Genomic DNA, 22,044 nt, shown 5'->3' on the forward strand with positions numbered 1-22,044 from the left:
AGGCGCCATTCTATAGGGAGCTCGAGATATAGGGACTGTACCTGGTATAAGATCAATGCTGAAATCAACCTCTCGGGCTGGAGGTAACCCTGGAATCTCGTCTGGGAATACATCCGCAAACTCACGTACCACTGGCAGATCTGTCAATGACGGACTCGGTTTCAGTAGATCTACTGAATAAATAAGGAACCCCTCTGCTCCTTTCTGCAATAATCTAGTCATCGTCAAAACAGATACTAAGGGAATCCGAGATCTGGAACCCTTACCGTAAAATTTTTACTCATCAGTCATCTCTGGTCTGAACCTGACAATCTTCTGGAAACAGTCTACAGTGGCTCGGTACTTGGTTAACATATCAATCCCAACAATACAATCAAAATCAGTTAACCCAAGCACAATACAATCTAAATCAATCTCGTGACCCTCAAACTGTAGTATACAATGTCTAACTGAAGTCACAGATATAAAACCACTTCCCAACGGAGAAGAAATAGACACTACAGTAGATAATGACTCGACAGGCAATGAATGCAACAATGCAAAATGCTCAGATATGAAAGTATGAGATGCACCCGTGTCTATTAATACATAGGCAGGATAACCGCAAAGAAAACAGTTACCTGCAATCACATCATCTGGTGCATCTTGGGCCTGTTCTTCAGTCAGTGCAAATACTCGAGCCTGCTGTCTGGGAGGTTGGCTCACAGTCTGGCTACCTCTGGCTCTGGGCTGTGTCTGTGTAGGAGTTGGCTGAAAGGAATGAACAAATTAAGCTTGCCTCTCAGGCTGAGCTACTGAACCAGATGCTCCTACACTCTGAGCCTGCTGTACACCTCTTTGGGGACAAACTTTGGCAAAGTGTCCCTGCTGTTTACAGATGTTGCAGCGACCCATAACACCCTGACACTGCTTTTTGGCATGTCGGCCTCCACAGAAACTGCAATATACCCCTGTATACTCTGTACTCTGGCCAGGACCTCTCTGTCGAGACCCACTGGAGCTCGACGAAATGCTCCCTGATCTCTTAAACTGTTTTCTCTTTTCTTTCAACTGGTCTTTCCTTCCGCTGCTGCTACCACCGCTCTCAAATCTGGGAGGGGGTTGAAATGAGGGTTCTGGCGGTCTCGGAGTAGGAGCGACATAGGAAGTGTTTCGTTGCCTAAGCAATCCAGCTACTGCCCCCTTGGCACGATTCAATGCTTCAGCAAAATTATTGGGCCTATCGGTATTCACCAAGGTAAAGATTTCTGGATTTAGGCCATTGATAAACTGATCAGAAACGGCTTCATCACTTTCTACGACATGAGGAGCAAATCGGAGCAATGCAGAGAACTTAGAAACATACTCCTCAATGTGCAGCTGTCTCTATCTCAAATTGGCAAATTCAGCACCTTTGTCTTTTCGGTATGACACGGGGAAAAATCGCTGATAAAACTCAGTCTCGAACACCTTCCAAGTAATCTGCGTGCCACGGTGCTCCAATGCTCTTTTCGTAGTTAACCACCAGTTCTTTGCTACTTCTTGCAGTTGATGTCCAACCAATTTCACTCGCCGTTCATCAGTGTACTCAAGGGAATCAAATAGCATTTCATTATCATCAAGCCAGCTTTCGCACTCAACTGCACTTTCGGTGCCCTTCAGTGTCCGTGGTCGAAACGACTGAAACCTTTTCAACAAAGTCTCCATCGGAGTAGCAGTCCCATCCATCGGATCATTGGATGTACTACCCTGTTCTGGTGCCCGACCAACTGCTGGTTGCGGTACTCGTCAAGGCGGCATATCTGATTATCAAACAGATTAGTACACAATCTATATAATCTGTTTCAGCCCTCCTCTGATCATATACCTCTGATCTAGAATCAGTTCTGATTCAGTCTTTGCGAATACATGCTGTAAATCAACTCAGATAACGAGACAACGTGTAAAAGGGAAAGAAATAAATCATGCTAGCAGCACAAAAGCAAGGAAGAAAATTTAATCTACCCCACTCATTCTACTCTCTCAGTCTAAAGGATCTATCGCTATGATACCACCTGTTGTGGGGAACCGGGCTCTAACTCAATTCTTTTTGGGATTAATTGGATCTTTGTTCGAAAATATGGGTCATTAAAAAAATTTCTTTTAACAATATCATAAACAAATGCATATAAACATGCACAAGGTCTTTATCTATTTTATTTCAACAACATAAATCCATGTCTTGTTTCATTTCATATATACAAACAGGTGTTCAATACCAACTACAAACCACATGTAGTACATGTCTAGTAAGAAACCACTAGTAATCTTCTTCTACTCCCGTAATCTCCACGCTATCTCGATCTCTCATCTCTGTCGCGACCCAGATCCTGTCCCACCTGTCGTTATGCACACATACAGACACAACAACAGCCGGAAACTCCAGTGAGAATAAATCCCAGTATAAGACATGTATTCATGCATATACACAACATAATCATGAAGCATACTATCATGAATTAAAGCAATAACCATATGTTCAACAATCTATGAAACAAAATTAATATAAGCATTCAACTGAAATCAACTCATATCTTGACTCGACTCGACTCTAACTCTAGGGATCCTGGTGTGAATAAGACGTCACAGTCTGCCACCTACCCTCCCAATCGGGGTGACGGTACATCTTATTCCTAGACTTCGGTCCTGTCTGTATCAAATGTCTACAATCGGAGTAAATCTGCTCCTATGCGTCGATACCACCGAACATCTAGAAATTTGGCAAATCTGCCAATGACTCTCCTATCTTAAATGCTTGAATATAAATCTATAAACAAGGCATAAACATAACAAGATATAAACAACAATCTAGTATGTGATTTTGGGAAACTCAAATCAAATCTAATTCGAGTTGTATCTTCCCGAATTCACATGAATTATACCTTTCGTTGCACAGTCTTTGTCGTAGTCGAAGTCTCGATGTCGAATCTGTCAATAAAAATCTGAAATGGCATAGTCAATGTGCATTCTATCAATCTCTGGTACACAACAATACGCATAGGAATCAACATTTCATTTCAATTCATTTCGATGGCATAACGGCGTAGTTTCTTGATACTAATCAACTCAAATATCAATACTCAATAGAAATACTCATAATTCTTATCAACATCAACCCATAAGACTGAATTCTGCACCATCTCAACTCAATATATGCTGGAAAATCATAACAATCACATATGGTATCATTTTCTCGATCCGTTTACGTTTCTACGATGTCCATGATTTCAAGAACACATAATTACAAGCATATCAGAATTTCCCCAACATGTAAACTTTGAAACATGCTGAAAAATAATAAAATGTATACCCTTTCGAAGTCCTTGATGAGAGAAGCAAGAATCTAGACTCGGATTGAAAATCAGATGAATATATCTTGCACAAATCAATTTCTAAGAAAATGAAGCATGAAGGAATTCTTGAGGGTCTCTCTCGGTTCCTGCTTGGAAGATGCTGAAGAATGACGGCAATACAAAGTTTATATATCACATGCCATGTGTCAACATAATGCTTCAAGGTGGATTTCTCGCACAGAGCACCGCGGGTGCGCTCCTTCCGGACCGCGGGTGCGCTAAGCTCACGAAATTCCATCCAGATTTCAAAAACAGACGACCGCGGGTGCGGTCCTTTTTTACACCGCGGGTGCGGTGTTGGTTCGTGTGCAAAACTCTAACTTTCTGCCTATCAACCGCGGGTGCGGTCAAAACATGAGCGCGGGTGCGGTGTCCTCTCGAAATCAAACTCTAACTTTCTGCCACCACTCCGCGGGTGCGGTATGTTTTGCTGTGTAGGTGCGGTCTATTCCTCATGCAACACTTCATAATTTCATTTGATCAACCTTCAATCATGGGCATTACAGTTTTTGTATTATGTTCATAGTTGGTGATGATTATGGAATTTAATGGGTAGAATAGAAAGTTGATCTTAAGCCAAATAGGAAATGGAAATGCAGAAATGGTATAAAAAATGTGATAGTAGTTGTGGTTTTTAGTATAATGTTTTGTATATTGATCCAATTGATGTAAGGCCACATCCAATAGAAAGATAAGATATAAGGCTATAACTTTTATGTTTTGAGTTTTGTTCAAATCATAAGGGAAGACGAGCCGAAAGTGGCCCGAAGTTTGTCGTGTGTATCCTTGTTCCTGCACTGGCATATGTTGAGAGAATGAGCATAACTTTTTACTCTAACCTTTAAATGACATGAGGCCAATTGGAGATGCAAGAAAGGACATAAGGCTACAACTTTCATGTTTACCACTTTAGCTAATTCGGAAGAAAAAATATAGTTTTTGTCATTGGACAGTGGGTACACGGACCCATACAAGGGGTCCGGGTCTTGGAAAGCAAAATGTGTGATTTCCAGTGTGTACATGGACCCATACATGGATGGGGGCACGAGGTCCGTGTCTATGGCATAGAAAACATGTTTTTGGTGCATTGGAAGGCTTATAAACATGTTTCTAGGCTCTTCTAACCATTTATCCTTCTTTCCTTCTCCTTGGATCGTTCCTAGCTTTCTCCCTCAAAGATTTTCTCTCCTTCAATTATCCACTTCAAGGTCAAGGATTTAGTGAATTCCTTAGCTTTTCCTACTAAGTTTTCTAAGCTCCAAGGTAAGGCTTCTTTATTTTTAGGAGTTGGAAGGGTTTGAAATATTAAGGGTTAAGTTGGGTTCATTGATTCATTGGATTATTGGTGATGATTTATGGTTATTATTGTGATTATTGTTGTAGGATTCATTCAAGATCATCATAGCCATCATAGTGCTTGCGGGTGGGTTGTAAGTAGAAGCTTCCTTTCAATTTCTCACATGATATATATGTATATAAGCCATGTTTATTGATGTCTAGCTCCTTCCATTGTTATATTATTGATGTATGTATTGTTATGTGTTCATTGTTCCAAGAATACCATTGAATTCATTGATAAGGCCAGAGCCAGTATTCCATTGTTGCCTACCAAGTATTTGTTAAATTGCCTCAATGAAATTTCCCATGATCAAAGCCAAGGAAATGATAGTTAATTGTGCATGTCATTGGCCAATTTCATGATTATAAGTATCTCTCACAGTTTTGATATATATTTATATCAAAGAGATACACTCCACATGTCACAGGTCACATGTCACAGAATTATCATTTTTTTTCTTTTAATTCATGCCATGAAATATCATCTATATTGCTTTGATATCTATTGTTCATTGAAGATGGTATTATTCATTGTTCATTGCCATTGCCATGTTTCAAGCCAAGCCATATGTATAGCTTCTTACTTACTGAGTTTTATCTCATTCCAGTTAACGTCATGTGATGCAGGTGAGAAGAAAGCTTGAAAGGGGTTGTCCAACATAGAAGACGTATATGGCATGAGGAAGGGAAACTTTTGGCATGTAAAATTGTATTTGATGTGTTGAATATTGGATAGTTATATTTGTTTAAGTATGCATCTTTTGGGGAAAGAATTGTATATTTTGTTAATGATATTGAATGATGGGTTGATGTTTAATTTTGAAAAATGGTTATGGCAAGATTTAGTCAAGTTTTTATTCTTATGCATGTTAATTTGTTATGTTTCCCTTTCAAATATTAAGGCTTCCGCGATTGTGATTTCTTTAAACTTAAATGTCATGGGAGTGGGTTGTTTCAGTTTGATTTTTTGAATTGTATGGTTAAAGGTTCGAACCATCTTCCACGGGGGTCAAACCATGGTTCACGATAGTAATTTAGGTATGAAAAATCTATGTTTAAAATTTGGGATTAAAATATTAAAGTTTGAGTTAATTCGGAAATAAACGCTCTACAAGTTTATAAATATGAAATTAAATAGAATGCTTCGAATTTAAGCTAAATAAAAATATTAGAAATGTAATTTAAACTTAAATAATTATTTGAGATGGTCTAGATTCAATGAAAGTAAGAAAAAGTAAATATCGCGAAATTTTACGTCAATGGGTAAAATGGTCATTTTACATATGAAAATAGTAGACGTCTTGGCAGTGCCTTGAATCCTGTAAAATATGTTAATATGTTTATTTTAAATGTTTTAAAAATTATATGATGAAACGTTAATGAAAAAATACATGTTGTATGCTTGATTTAGAAGAAAAATCATTATTGTATGCTTGAATTTTATAAGTGATGAAAATATGAAAGTTGAAGGAAGTGAAGCGATTGTGACTAATACGATAATACGATGATTATGATGATATGTAAGGCCATGGCTCAGTTGACGGGTGAGACTGTCGCTAATGTCCTTGCAGCCCACTACTAAGGTTACACGTAGATGGATCCATCGACCTTCAGCTGAAACGAAAGTCACAATTAACAATCCAAATTCAATAAAAAAGGAATCGTATACGTATATGATGAAAAGGAGAAATGTTTATGATGAAAGGAAAAATATTTAATTTTATGCTTGTTCACGAAAAGTATTTTAAGTAAAAGTATTTTTATTGTATCATGTGATTTTATATATATTACTAGCTATCATGTATAAGTTCTGCTGAGTCAATAGACTCACTAGGTGTTATCGATGCAGGTGAGCATGATATTGAGGTTGTTGAGGGACTTGATGGTTGATCTTACAGGACTTAAGGTGCACACAACCCGAGGACAAACGCTACTTTTCCGCATTTAAATTAAGTTTATGAGTTAAGTTTACGTTAAAGATTTTTACGACTTTTATGATTGCTTTTGAGAGGTTTTTGAGATGATGTTAGAGTTATTTTTATTTTGAAATATTGTTATGTTAGGTTTTGTAAACGATTGACGTTTTCATGTTTCAAATTCTTTCCTTGGAATTTTCAAATATAATTGGTTGTTTTATTTATAAATGGTGCAAAGTAATTTTCTTTAAAAAAATTTACATATATTTATAATTGTAATTTGGCCAAAGGTTATAAAAAAAAAATTAAAAAATTACTAGCACTTTTTAAGAAAAACGAGTAGTGAAGGTTTCATTATCAGTATACAACTGATTTTCTTATCTCCGCACAACTGATCTTAAGAGATCAAATACAACAATGTAATGTGCTAGTGCTTTTACTCAGATGATAGCTTAAAAGCTATGAATACTTCTGTTAAGTATGAGCTTTTATGATATGAATATCGTAACTGAACTTGTATGCTCGAACTCAAAATTCACTCTGAAATGATTCTGCAAAATTTCTTGCTTCAGCTGATCTCCAAGGCTATTTATAGGCTTTGCTTCCAAGGGTAAAATTGATTGCGTTTAAATGAATTATATCCGTTAATTTGTCCTTTCTGAATGTATCAACATTCTTTTGACAATAGTACACTGTGACAATCTGATATGCGAAATTCCCGCTACAAGTTACAGTCTTCTTTTGTCCAAATTGTAGGTTGTTGGCTACGCTCTTAACTGATGATGTGTCAAACTGATTATCAGTTGACTATATGGTCGATCAGTTGAGCAGTATGTATAACTGATCAGTCTTAACTGATAGTTCAGTTAACTATACAGATTCAGTTTGCTTCGATCAGCTCGATTGCCTTCGATTATTTATCGCAATAATTATCAGTTCGAGCAATTTCAGTTTGGTTGGTTTCAGTTCGAATAGGTTCTGTTGAACCAATCATTTCTGCAATTTTCAATCCATTAATTTGTCAAACTCCGAAATTCTGATTCCAACACGCACACCCTCTTTTCCCTTAGCCCTTACATGCCAATATTCAATGAAAACCCTAGGACACTACCCCTCACCATGCACGACCCCTTCTAGCTCTTGTCCAGCCCTCGTCTCATGCCTAAACGACACTTGTTCCATCCCTTAAATGTCCCATGTTGCAGCCTACTCGTTGGAAATCATAACACGTTCATATACGCATAAGAATCTTCAAAATTTTGAAAATAATTGTCAAAACGATAAGAAATTTGAACTCCAATATTTTTAATTCAAAAATACATAAAACATGCGTAATATGATTTGAATGTTGCGTCAAATAAGTTTTGAAACGTGTGTTTGCGTTTTAGAACGCTCGTGTAGAACCCGTAAATTAGACTACGTATAACCCATACATAATTCTAGTATTTTAAATTAAAATGATTTTATTGCATGAGTATTTAAATGCTTTTCTTTAAAGTTAATTATTTTATGCAGTAGTTTAATTTTTATCTTTTCAGTTAATTCAGTGAGGCCGGACTGGAGTTGGAGTTTTGAGATAAAATTTAAGATTTAAGAAATCATTCCCAGAGTTTATTTTAGCTAGCTAGTAAGTTGATTTAAGTTAAAAAGGAGGTTTAAGGAATTGTTTTAGTAACTTGAGGTGAGTAGGAAATAAGTTCATTTAGGTTCCTTAATTGAAGTGTTAATTCACTAAATTAGTTAAATGATAGGTAAGGCTCTTAAGGTTTAAAAATTTACTAACCAAACAATATTTCGCTTCCATTTATTGAATAATTTCGGCCACCCCCCCTTAGTGAGACAACAATTCTATGCCAACTCACCCTTTGACCATTTCCTTGTCACTCCTTAGCATGGTAATCTTTAAACCCTTAATTAATTAATATTATAACATTATCCTAGTCTAGATTAGCATGAGAATTCGGCCACACCTCATTCTAGATCCCTCCAACAATCATTTGATATCAACCAATTCAAAATTCAAAAGAGAGGAGACTTGGTCATACCATTTGAGTTTCTTTATTATTGGATCTCCCCTCACTCTCCTAACCATTCCCTCCCTCTCCATTACTTCAAAATTCAGAGAGAAATTGAGAGAAAAATCGTGAGCAAGCCTTAGAAAAATACAAGAGAAAAATCGAGTAGAAGAAAAGAAGGTAGCAAAGCGCTCCGTCTCCTCCGCGCCGCGTCGTCGTTTCGTTCGTTTTCTATTCAAAACGAACCAAGGCATGTTTATATTTCCTTTCACTCTTCAATCAAGTCATACTAATATTTTAAAACATATCACATGCATGATTTATTAGGCAAAAACCGAAATATTACCAAATCATTTTCAAAAAGGTAGTGCAGATTTTGTTGGCTTCACGCTATGCCTCACGGTTTTTGCTGTTTTTGTTGAGTTACAGGTTGGTTCGATTCCAGGCTCCCAAGACTGCATCTAGACACATACTAGGGTGTGTCAAGACAATGTTGGTCCATTCAAACAAGCCCCATGCATGCTAGAAACCGAAAATGACAGCAACCCTTCATTTATGCCATTTGAGTTTTGAATTTTTCTGTTTTGATGTCAAGGTGAGTTTCTGATCTTGGCTGCCCTAAGGGCCTATAGCCATGGTTAGAACACTTCCCTATCATGTCTAAGACGTGACCAAGTTGCCTTTTTGAGGCTTGGTCCATGGTGAAATCGGTTTTCAAATCAAACAACAAGAACAGCCCCTTCGAACCTTTTAAATTCTGCATGTGTCCTCTCGGTTTTACGTGTTGGATTGGATTGTGGTTGGCCTAGGGACCTTAGCCACGGTTCATACCATACTCCATGATGTCTAGATCAAGCCATGGCCAACCATATGGCCACTGGTATGATGCATGACAGCAACAAAACGAAATTTCAGAAACATCACTGTACAGATGTTTGTGTTCTCGGTTGAAGCTTGGTGTTGTCCTAGGTGTTGGATTGGATTGTGGTTGGCCTAGGGCCCTTAGCCATGGTTCAAGCCACCCCTTAGGATTTTGGGAAGAGACTCTGGTTGGTGGTTCAAGCCCCAATGACCAATCGTCTCGCAAACGAAGCAATGCAAGCGCAAGTGCAGTTGCTGGAATTTTCTGGCAGCAGCTTGGTGCTTCGGTTCGGAGGCTTGTTTGTGTTCTTGGTTGGCTTTTAGCCTATGGCCTTGGACTGGACAGTGCCTCATTGAGTTAGAAAGGTCATGTTTTTGGCCGTTTGTGATTCGGATCATTTTTTAAGTCGTACAAGAAATTACGGTGCGATCTGCCAAATTGACTCTCGAAAGAGCGTTTCATGTTTTGGCCTCCATTCACCAAAATTTCGGCCCTTATCATTTTTGGAGCATTATTTCATCATTTTAAGTGTATTTTAATCATGACTAAATGATGGTTTGGTGTTGGTTCGGGTCGACACGGAGTCATGATTAAATACTGAGTTGTTGGGCGTAATTGTCTCGTTTTTGGATTCAATTACAAAGTTCGGTCAAGAAAATCATTTGCATATTTTTCATGTTAAATTTAGGTCGCATCGAGACTGGGAAAGATCCAATCCATGTGGTAAAATAATACAAGATATTTCATTATGCCATTTAATTATATTACGTGCATAAAAATATAAAATATTCATTTTTGAGATTTATGCGATATTTCTTGTGTCCATTTCACTATCATGGGAGCATTGTATTATCCGGTCGCCAGTTACCGGTCAATTCAGTTCAGTTATGTACCACCCAGTATACTGTGGCATTAGTCTGATCAGACGTTCATTACTAAACCCGGTCGCCAGTTACCGGTCAGTTCAGTTCAGTGCAAGGGCCACTTGCGTAGACCATAATCTCAACAAAAAATTATTACATGCTATTTCAGCACAGGGCTCCAAGGAGCAAACATTTTCACTATGATTTTAAGTTCAGTTGTGCACGTATTATAATAGCTCATGATAAGTTATTTTCACGTTATGACTCAGGACATGATATTTTATCCCATGCAAATTTTACTATATTATTTTCTCGTTATTTACGATATATGCATGCTGAGTCTTTAGGCTCACTAGAATTGATTGTTGTAGGTACTGATGATGTCGGGGCCGAGGGCGGGGACCAGTGAGCTAGCTTGGGTCGGCAGTAGTGGAACCCGAGGACCTCATTTACAGCACTTGCCATTTTTTTTTATGCTCAAACATTTTATCAGTTGTTGGATACTTTAACTTGTTATTTTGGCGAGTAATAATTTCTTCCGCTGCTATTTTGAACATTTAAAATTGATTTATCAGTTGATTTTGTGAATGAGGCAATTTTCATTATTTTAAAAAGAAAAATTTTAATTTTTCCGCAAATTTTCAAACATGAATTTTCTGGCCATTATAGCTCGAATATACGATTGTCGGCGTGGGGTGCGAAGAAGGACGAACGTGTGACGTAGAACTCCTTGTTTCCTCCTCTCCAAATTTTTTAAAATTGTGTGTGTTGTGTGTGTGTGATTTCGGCTGATATGTTTTACAAAAGACCCATGATTTCTTTTTTATAAATTTTAATTTGCAAGCTAATGAGCTTAGGTTTTGGACTTTTATGTTTAGGTGCAATTGGGCCTACTAATCTTAGGTAAATTATGCTCAATAACACCTATTTAATTGAAAATTAAAAGTTTATAAAAATTAGTTTTCAAAAATAATAATTTTTGTATTTTAAATCCCTTGTTTGCCCAAAACCGGCGTACCGGATGAAATCAAACTTGTCTCGTAAAATAATTTGAACTTTACCATTTTTAGAAAAATGTAATCATATTTAATCATATTAATAAGCCTTGAAAATATTTATTTTATCTTGGTCGTCCCCGATCTCCTTTCCCCAGCCTATTATCTAATATTTGGGTAAAATCTACAGTTCCCATGAAATCATGTCATCTAATTGTTTAATCATGCAATTAGACCTTTAATCATATAATATGCATCATGTAAGCATTTGAAATCAATTAAATAAAACAATTAAAGAAATTTAATTCATTTTCATGCATGTAGTTTACGTAGGTTGGCTTTTGGACGTTACAAGGAGTCATGGTGAACGTCGACTTAATAGGTAGAAAGTGCATTGACTTCGTAACACGATAAAATATCACCCAAATGACATTGAATCCCCTGATAGTCCTTGGAAATCCCACTACGAAATCCATAGTGATACTTTCCCATTTCCACTTGGGGATAGGAAGTGGCTTAAGCTTTCTAGTTGTTCTCTGATGCCCTGCCTTAACCTACTGTGCACGTCAAACATTCTGACACAAAACACATCATGTTTCATTTCATGCCCGACCCCCAATACAATGACTGCAAATCTTTATACATCTTCGTAGTTCCAGGATGAATGGAGTGCGGAGTATTACGAGCCTAATTCATAACAACCTCTCTCAGTGAATAGCCACTAAGAACCTAAAGTCGATCTCGATATCGAACTATGCCATCCTCAACGGAATACACCTTCCGACCCTTAGATTCATCTCTGTCTCCATTTTTATAGCTGCTCATCAGAAGACCTGCTCGGATTTTATCCCTCAGAGTCGACTAAACTGACATAGTAGAAATATTAGGAGCATCACCCCTAGCATACACTGCAAGCTCAAATCGCTGAATCTCTGCCTGCAATGTTCTCTGGACTGACAACTGAACAATAACTGTTGTCTTTCTACACAAAGCATATGCGAATGCATTAGCCTTTCCCAGATGGTAGCTAATCTCGAAGTTGTTATCCTTCTCCAGCTCTAACCATCTCTGATGCCTCATATTCAATTCTTTCAGGGTGAAGAAGTACTTCAAGGTTTTATGATCAGTGAAAATCTTTCACTTCTCCCCATATAAATAGTATCTCCAGACCATCAGAGAAAATACTACTGCAGCAAGCTGGAGGTCAAGAGTTGGATAATTCTTCTCATGAACCTTCAACTATCTAGACTCATATGCTATCACTCGATCATTCTGCATTAGTACTGCACCCAACCCAAGCTTCGAAACGTCTGTATAGAGAACATACTCTCCTTGACCTGATGGTATTGATAGTACTGGCGCTGAAGTCGAAGCTTGCTTCAATTTCTTGAAACTCTCCTGGCAGTATGATCCCCAAATAAACATCACATTTTTCTCGTTCAAACTCTTAGGTACTGGCCACTATCTAACTACCTCGACTTTGCTGGGATTGAATTCAACTCCATCTCTAGAAATAATGTGGCCTAAAAACTCCGCTCTCTCGAACAAAAACTCGCACTTGCTGAACTTGGCGAATATATTTCTATCTTGGAATATCTATAGAGCCATTCTCAAGTTCTGAACTGTATTCTTCTCTGTTCCTCAAGTAAATCAGAATATCATCTATAAAGACTATGATAAAATGATCCAGGTACGGTTGAAATACGCGATTCATAAGATCCATGAAGATCGCTGGTGCATTGTTCAGTCCGAATGGCATCACCATAAACTCATAGTGTCCATATCGAGTCCTGAAAGCTGTCTTATGAACATCTGACCCTTTCACCTTTAGCTGATGGTATCCCAAACGAAGATCTATCTTTGAGAAAATCAAAGCTCACTGTAGCTGATCAATCAAGTCTCCGATTCTAGGCAATGGATACTTATTCTTGATAGTGACTCTTGTTCAGCTATCTATAGTCAATGCAAAGTCATATACTACCATCTTTCTTCTTCACGAATACCGGTGCGTCCCATGAAGAACAACTCGGGCGAATAAAAACTTTGTCCAGAAACTATTGAATATGATCCTTCAGCTCTTTCATCTCGGCTAGTTGTAGAAGATATGGTGCATTAGAGATTGAAACTGTACCCGACATCAACTCAATAGAAAATTCTACCTCTCGGTCTGGTGGAATGCCAGAAATGTCCTCAGGAAAGATGCTAGAAAAGTCTCTTACAACCTCTAGCTTCTGACTGACTGGAACATGTACTCAGATAACACTCACCAAAAAATCTTGGCAGCCTCGCCTCATAAGTTTTCTCGCAAATATGCAGGAGATAATGTGCGACATTTCCTTCTTCCTCGCTGACTCAAAGACAAAAGATTTCATGCTGGGCGCTTGAATAGATACTAAGCTCTGTCGAGAATCTATTGAAGCTCCATTCAAAGATAGCCAATCCACGCCAATAATGACTTCGAACTCAGGCATCGGGAGTACGGTAAGATCTGCATGAAACATATTCTTCTGTAAACGAAGCTCCAAATTCATCACTATATTTGTCGTGACCATTTGATCATCAGAAGAAATAGAAACTCTAAAGGACAAATCCAAATCCTCTTGTATAATTTTCAGTCGCTTGACAAATATCTCGGATGTGAATGAGTCTGTAGCTCCTAAATCTAGCAATGCATAGATAGCTACACTTGAAATAAATATTCTTCCTGCGACAAATACACCATCAAATCCAAATCAGTAGAATATATTAAAAAAATTCCAATCGTTAATAACCATAATCCTCGGAAATTGGCTGTTAATCCATAATAATAATCGAAAATACACAATCTTCACAAAATAAATTTCGAGAATTTTCATTTCAACCCTTGCTTTCTCGAATTCTATCCCTTTCGACCCTAAAGTTTCGAAATTTACACCTTTGCCCAAATTATCTTTGAATTAATCAAACCAGGCCCTAACCTCTATAAATTTACTGTTTAATCAAAAAATTCAAAAAATTTATGGAAACAACCCATGATTTTCTAGAATTCATAAAAAAGCCCTTGAAATTCTCAAACTTTGCAATTTAGTACTTAAATTTTTGAAAATTCCATCTATCGACTTGGAGTTTCAGCCATCTCATTTTTAGTCACTAGAATTCTAAAATTGCATATTAGCCCTTGACATTCTTGACCTAGTGCATTTAAACCTTGAGCTCTTGGTTTTTGCACTTTAGGCCCTATAGTTTTCGATTTATGTAATTTAAGCCTCATAGTTTCATTTTCTTCATTTTTTAAGCCCCATAATTATTAAGTTGATTCCATTCATTCCTTTACATTTTTAAAAATAAAATTTTATGCCAAATCTGTTATAATTTTCAATGTCATCATTTAAGTCCAACTAAAGTAGAGCATGCAACATATTTTCCTCCAGGTTCCTAAGTATCCCAATCAATTCCACTAACCAATTAAACGTTTCATGCAATAAGGCAATGTAAAGATGTTAATCAATTAGGTTGACAGACATAAGCTCTGGCTTCCGTCGGTCCTTTCTTCCTTGGTCAATCAATGGCCTTGTGCCCTTCCTCCTTACAAATGAAGCACTTGAATGATCCCCACATGCATTTGTCATACTGTGGCGGTTGAATTCTTTTCACAGTGGCTTCTCATCAGATTTTGGGGCGTCTACAAACTGTGGCTGCTTCTGTTGCCCTGGTTTCCTTGGCTGACTTTAGGGCTTTTTCTGCCCCTGAGCCTGGGAGGTCATGTGAATTGCCACTTGTTTGGCTGAGAATTCTCCTGATTTTGTTGCCTCCTGCACTGCATTTCGCATTCAATATCTTTCAAGGACTATTAAGCTTTGAATGCACAAGCAGTGGCAATTGCATAATTTGCCGTTCTCATCAACATCACATCACATCGAATAGTTTGTTGGAGGCCATCAATGAAATGCCTCAGTTTCTCAGCAGCATCTCTAGGCGATGAGGGGCACGAAGTGACAACCCCTATCGAACTTCCTTAAGAACTTAGCCATAGAAATGTCTCCCTGACGGAGACTCATAAAATCCCTCTTCAAATGCCCCCTGACATCAGTACTAAAGTATTTCTCGTAGAAAATATCCTCAAACCGCTTCCAAGCAAGAGCGGCTAGATTGACACCCTTCTCAGCTCCTTCCCACCAAAGAGAAGCATCATTTCGCAACATATAAGTAGCACACCTGACTCGATCAGCATCCTCCATATTCAAATTGCGGAAATGCACCTCAAGAGATCTGATCCAACCTGTTAGAATTAAAGGTTTCAGAGTTTGACAAATTAAGCATCAAAGTGTGCAGAACCGATCAGCTCAACGGAAGTCATTCGAACTGAAAATTAATGAGTTAAAAAGTCGAATGCAATCGAACTGAACGAAGTAAAGCTAAATCCGTAAAGTGAACTGAATTATCAAATAAAACTGAACAGGACGCCCTAAGTCTGTTTACCTGTTCAGTTAAACTGATAAGTCATATAGTCAGTTAAACTGATCAGTCAAAAATTCGAACTGCTAATCATTTTGAAACGTCATCAATTAAGTTGAGCTATCAATAGACAAATCATATACAACAGACTACAACTAACAGAAGGAACGTCGCATTAGCAGACTGCAACATCGCACTATTATCAGAAGAATGTTGACACATTCAGAAATGACAAATCAAGAAATGTAATAGAATATGTGACATATTCAGTAAGAAAGAGTATGTGACACATTCAGAAATGTATTAATTAATGCATTCAATGTTACCGTTAAATGCACAGCCTATAAATAGCTGAGAAGTTTAGTAAGAAAGAAGTTGTTGATTTACATATTTGAGAACATTTAAAAGATTCAGTTATACACGATCAGTTGCAATATTCATATACAGAAAAGCTCACACTTGATAGATATATTCATAAAATTTAGGCTATCTTTTGAGCAAAATTACTAGCGCATTAAATTGATATATTTGATCTTCTTAGATCAGTTGTGCTTCAAAAGAAAATCAGTTGTGTAATCAATCAATCAAAGTCTTTAAGTGAAAACCTATCCTTGTGATAGAATATGTGACGTAGGAGCGATTGAAGTCTCTGAACATCTATAAAATCTTCGTGTTCATTGTTCCAGTTATTCTTTAAGTATTCAATCTATCAGTTAGTTTATTTCGGCACTCTAATCAGTTAACTGACTGATGTTGACAAACAAGATTTTTGAATTCATTTTATCACTAAACTGATTCACTATTTCGAAAAGAGCCAAAAATCTTTAAGTTTTTATTCAACCCCTTTCTAAACACTTTGACCCATCAAACTGATCCTAAAGCTTTGTCAATCTTATCTCTGAATACTTTTTGATATGTACTATCTACACAACTTTTCATCATGTCTTCATTCAACAAATCCCTATGTTCTCAAGAGACGAATTTGATGATTTGAAAATCATAATGCAGGCTCATAGCTGATGGACCTATGAAGATCATGAAAGCTAACATGACTATTGCTATAATTGTAACGTTCCAAAAATTTTGAAGGTCCACGTGAACCACATGCATGCAAGTTATCAATTTTCTTATGTATTTTAATTAATTTATTTTTAATGCATTAAATGCATGATTATTGCATGGATATGTGTTTTATTTCATGGTTTTTAAGGTTTCATGTATTAGGGCTTTTAGCAGTATTTTGCAATCGAACGAAAAACAGAGACCGGTGATAATTAAGGAAAAATATTTTTATTAAATAATTATTTAATATATGTTGTAAATAATATCAGCCAGCAGTTTGATCTCTAGTTTAATTTCTTTCTTGGGATCCGAAACTTTGATTTCTTCCCATCAACGGACAACAGAGTTTGAATTCTTCAATATAAGCTAGTTTGATCTCAGAGAAGTGAGAGAAACCTTCAATTGGGAGTTGAAAGAGATTGCTGAAGGATTCTTCGTCTACACTCAGTACTTGATTGTTGATGGTCATAATAATCTTGCCATCATCAGAAATCTTGTTGTTCGCATAAACTTGTTGCATTTCCTTAGGATAAATGACTTGGGTCGTGATTTTAAAAAATTTGTATAGACCAGCAGCTTCAAGTTTCAGAAATACGCTCCTAACAGCTTCATCTTAGATAGATAGAACAGAGTCAAAGTCGATTGCCAATGCGTTGAGAATGAAGGCTGGGGTTCAGCTTAGATTTTTTGCAAAAAGAAATGCTCTGAGTGTTTGAGTTCTTGAAAGTTTAGAATAGAGTTAAGTTAACTGAATGAGGGAGGCACGAATATTTATGTTTGTGACTATTCAAATTTTTGGACATGTGGCAGTCCGAGAATAATTTGAATAAATGGCGTGTACTTCAAATATAAATATGGAAATAGAGTCGATTGAACTATTTGTGACCAAGTTACCAATCACTATATAATGGATAACATAATTAATGAAATAATTTTGATAGTCAGAAAATTTATTGTGAAATCTCAACTGAATCGATAATCAGTTAATATATATGATAAAATCAGTTAGGTAGAGAACTGAATGATCATTTGGAAACAAAATCAGTTCAGTTTAAGACCAACTGATAATTTTCTTATCAGTTAACCAATTATAAATCGACGTTCCCCCTAAATATATGCATTAGATAAGGTACAAAGAAAAATCTCATCCTCAGAGAATGAACCGTCGATGGCAGACATAAATCTCTTCATATCCTTCTGTCAAAAGTAATTATTGTGTCCCTTCGTATGGTTCTGAGTCTACAAATAAGAACAAATTAGTTAGTCAGAAAATCACTTTGAATATTTCCGAAAATAATACTTATCGAGGCAACAAAAGATGGATAAGGCGAGCAGTTCCCAACAACCGGACATGGTTGAGGAGTTCATGTGGTCCATAATGGCTGTGAGGAAGCTCAAAATAGAGGACAATGTATTGGAAAAGACGCTATCTACCTGGAACAAGATCCAGGAACATCAGTCTTTCCATGAGAAAAGTATGTTGTCACGAGGAAACGAGTGGCAACAGAAAATAAGTATCAGCGGCGAATCTGTGTTGCCCAAGCTGCTGACATATTCAAGGATGAAGGTTTCTATCTGCTGATGCTCCTCAATGAGCAGAAGGTTATGACAAATATCGTCTTCTCAGAAGACTTCCTAAAGACCTCTGCTGGTGAGTTAACCACTTGGTTGACTAACTGGAGAGAGGCAGTAGATAGGGAAATCTCCACGTATAAGTTCAACTATATGAATAAAAAATTTATTTTGTTCAATGTTGTCTTTCCTTTAAAGTTTTATTATTTCTTGCACTTAATCTTGGCAACGAATCAACATATGAAAATGTTAAAATGACTAAGATAAATCAATAAAACCAAGAATATTTTGGAAATAAGAAAACTTAGTCTCGGGTAGTGGCTTGGTGAATATGTTTGCTGCCTGTGTTCAGTTGAAATGTAGTCCAATTTGATCTCCTTCTTGAGAGCATGACCTCTGATGAAATGATGTCTGACATCAATATTCTTTTACGGGAGTGAATAACTAGATTGTATGTAATCACAATTCTTCTAGTGTTGTCACAAAATATTGGTAACTGAGAAATTGGGCGCAGCAACAGCTAGATATTCTGCTTCAGTTGTGAAAGTTGTTATGGATGTTTGTTTCTTGCTGGACCAGGAAATCAGTCTTTTTTCCAGTAACTGAATTGATCCACTGGTGATTTTCTATCAAGTTTACATCCTGCATAATTTAAATCTAAATAGCCAACTAAATTTAAAGATGAATCCTTATACCATAAGCCCACATTTTGTGTGCCTTTAAGATATTTCAATATGCGTTTGGCAGCTGAAAAATGCGATTGTTTAGGATTTTCTTGAAATAAAGCACACATGCAGACAACAAAAACAATATCAGGACAGGCTAGCAGATAGATAAAGTAAAGAACCTATTAGACCTATGTAAAGTAACATCTCAACTGATATTCCCATTTCAATTTTATCTAACTTATGAGCTTATGGGAGTATTTGCAGTTGAACCTGTTTGCCATGCCAAACTTCTTAAGCAGTTCCTTCGTGTATCTTGTTTGATTGATAAATGTACCAGTTTCCAATTGTTTAACTTGCAGACCAAGAAAAAATGTCAGCTCACACAACATACTTGTCTCGAATTTATTTTGCATAAACTTACAAATTTCTCGCATAATTTGGGATTAGTTGACCCAAAAATAATGTCATCAACATAAATTTGCACAAGTAAATATGATCTTTCTTTGTAAATTTTAACAGTGTTTTATCAACTGTTCCAACAGTGAAATAATGATCAGTTAAGAATTTTTATAATGTCTCATACCAAGCTCTGGGAGATTGTTTGAGACCATACAATGCTTTGTTGAGATGAAAAACATGATCATGAAATGAGTGATTTACAAAACCTGGTGGTTGTTCAACATTGACTTCTTCTTGTAGCTGACCGTTTAGTAATGCACTTTTGACATCCATCTGGTGTACCTTTATGTTTCTGAAAGAAGAGTAGGCTAGAAATATTCTTATTGCTTCCAGACGTGCAACTGGTGCATGTGTCTCATCATAATCGATTCCTTCCTATTGCCTGTATCCTTGTGCAACCAACCTGGCTTTGTTGTGTACAAGTGAACCATCTTCATTCAGTTTGTTTCTGTAAACCCTTTTTGTACCTATAATTTTTTTTGAAAGTGGTCTTGGAACTAGACATTAATATGGGTAAACTGATTCAGCTCTTCTAGCATAGTATTTATCCAGTTACGATAATTTAGCGCTTCATCAGTTTTCTTTGGCTCAAATTGAGAAACAAATGCTGAGTATACAAATAAATTGAATATTTTATTTCTAGTTCTTACCGGATAAGGTGGATTACCTATCACTAAATCTTGTGGATGTGATTAATTCCATATGTGGTTGGAAATAGTTAGATCAGTTTGTGTCACTATTTAAGTTTGTAACTGAACATTTCTTTCAGTTTCAGTTGATATTTAAATATCATCGCGTTGTTTTACCAACTAATTGTTAGGAATAGCTTCATGTTCAACTATTCGATCCACCACTTCAGTTTATGGTGTTTGAAGGATGTTTCGATTGATGTGAACCTCTTCTTCACAATCATCCTCCAAGATAATTTCTGTTAAGCGATCATTTAGCTCAACTGGATCAGTTGGCTTATCAGTTACTGAAGATTTATCAAATATAACATGAAATGATTCTTCTACATTTAAAGTACGCTTATTAAACACTTTGTAAGCCTTACTAACCGAAGAGTAACCAAGAAATATTCCTTCATCAGATTTAACATCAAATTTTTTCAAATAATTTTTTTCATTATTGTGAATAAAACATATGCAGCCAAATATTCTGAAATAAGACACCACACTTTTCTGTCCATGCCAGATCTCATACGACGTTTTCAAATGATTTTATTAATTATTGATCTGTTCTGAGTATAACATGCAGTGTTTACTGCTTCTACTCAAAATCTCTGAGATATACCGGAATCAGCAAGCATTGTTCTAGCTGCTTCTTTAAGAGTATGGTTTCTTCTTTCAGCTACACAATTTTTCTGAGGTGTTCTAGCTGCTGAGAACTCGGGTTTAATTCCAGTATTTTCTAAAAATTAAGAAAGATTTTGATTGAAAAATTCAGTCCCTTGATCAGACCTATTCTGCCAATTCCAACTGATTCTTTTGAAAGGTTTAATCAGTTGTGCAGCTGTTTGGTCTTTTGATTTGATAAAAATAACCCAAGTAAGTGTAGAAAAATCATCAACAATTATCAAGGTGTATTTCATTCTCCTAAACTTATGACTAGTATAGGACCAAAATGATGTATGTGCAATAGTTCTAAGCATCTGGAGGAAGAGTTACTACCCTTATTTTTGAAAGAAGATCTTACTTATTTACCAAACTGACATGCTGACCAAACTTTATCTTTTGAAAAATCGATCTTAGACAGAACAGTTACAAGATCATGGTAACTCAGATGAGCGATGAACTTGAAATTTAAGTGGTGCAACCTTTTATGCCGAAACCAGTTCTCAGATGCATTGGAAGCTACAAAACAAACTGGTCCATTAGGTTGATTAGTCCTACTTACCTTGTAAGTATTACCATATCTATTGCCAGTTATGATGATATCATCAGTAGAGTTCTTAACTGTGCAGGTGTGCTTGTTGAACTGAACTAAAAAATTATTCTCACATAACTGACTATTGCTAATCAAGTTATATTTCAGATTGTCAACGAGTAGGACATCATTAATAACAATATTATCAAGGATAAGCTTACCCTTACCCATAGTTCTATCTTTTGAGTTGTCTCCAAAACTGATGTTTGGAGCATAATACTTAATCAGTAGGGATAGCAAATCAGCATCTCCTATGATGTGTCTATAGAATCCACTGTCCAGATACCAAATTGAATCTTTTGTTGATGTACCTGTTACCTGTTCACTGTTTGACTCCAGTTCAATGTCATCAGCCATCAAACACTTTGCTTCTTCTTCTTCATTACTGTAGCTGCTCAAGCTCTCAGATTCTGATTCATCACTATCAATTTCTGCCCATTTGGATTTGCTTTCTTCAGCTAATATGACTTCATGCTTCTTTTTGAATGATATCTTATCATCTTTATCTCTTCTCATGTTCTCAAATGTCTTCTTTCCCTTTTCAGCTGAACATCGACTATCCT

Source organism: Primulina tabacum, chromosome 18, assembly GCF_025594145.1.
Source record: "Primulina tabacum isolate GXHZ01 chromosome 18, ASM2559414v2, whole genome shotgun sequence".
NCBI lineage: Eukaryota > Viridiplantae > Streptophyta > Magnoliopsida > Lamiales > Gesneriaceae > Primulina > Primulina tabacum.